This window comes from Morone saxatilis, unplaced genomic scaffold, assembly GCF_004916995.1.
Source record: "Morone saxatilis isolate NCDOM2014 unplaced genomic scaffold, NCSU_SB_2.0 Contig12, whole genome shotgun sequence".
Lineage (NCBI taxonomy): Eukaryota > Metazoa > Chordata > Actinopteri > Moronidae > Morone > Morone saxatilis.
In genome coordinates this window covers 8,094,632-8,095,523 of record NW_023339674.1, presented here as the reverse complement: position 1 = coordinate 8,095,523, position 892 = coordinate 8,094,632, and positions in this window count along the sequence as shown.

The window sequence follows — 892 nt, the reverse complement described above, 5'->3', positions numbered from 1 at the left end:
TAGTGGGGGTTAGAGACAATGACACACACACACACACACACACACACACCCAGACACACACACACACAATCACAAAGCAGCTTCATATTTAAAGGAATAGTTCAACATTTGAGGAAATATGTTTATTAGCTTTCTTGCTATCGATATCGATTCCACTCTTCAAGATTAAAGAGATTTTGTCACAAATACATTAAAGCACCCTCAGGCAGTGCACAATGTGAACAGAAAACATTATAAAAGCTACAAACAACCAAAAATACCAGATAAAAATGAACAGATGAATACATGCAAAATATACAAAATAGTATTAGTTAGTGCAAATAAAGAACCTACAGTATTTAAATGGAGATAGTGCAGGTATATTATAATATAAACAGAGGTGATTGTCCTTGGGTACATTGTCCTTGCAGAGTTTATTGCTCATTGTTCAAGGCTCTGATGGGCTGTGGGAATAAACTCTTCCTCGGTCTCTCAGTGGGTGATTTGTGATTCGTTCTGGTCTGCCATACGAGACAGTTACGCTCCTCGACTGGATGCACTGCAGCAGAGCAGGAGGGTAACAGGACTTACTGTGAAACCTTAAATTTCCTCAGCTGTCTAAGGTGATACAGGTGCTGTCACAGTGTCAATATGTGTAGAGTCCAGTTTAAGTCACACTTAAATGTGTTGCCTCAGAGACAAACATATATCTGATGATCTGACGTCTGTAAGGTGCTGTGAACAAGTGGGGGTTAGAGACAATGACACACACACACACACACACACACACACACAGACACAACACACACACACAGACACAGACACACACACACACAGACACACACACACACACACACACACACACGTCTTTTCATGCTGAGTGAGAAGGGTCAGAGACAGGACCTTCTGTGTT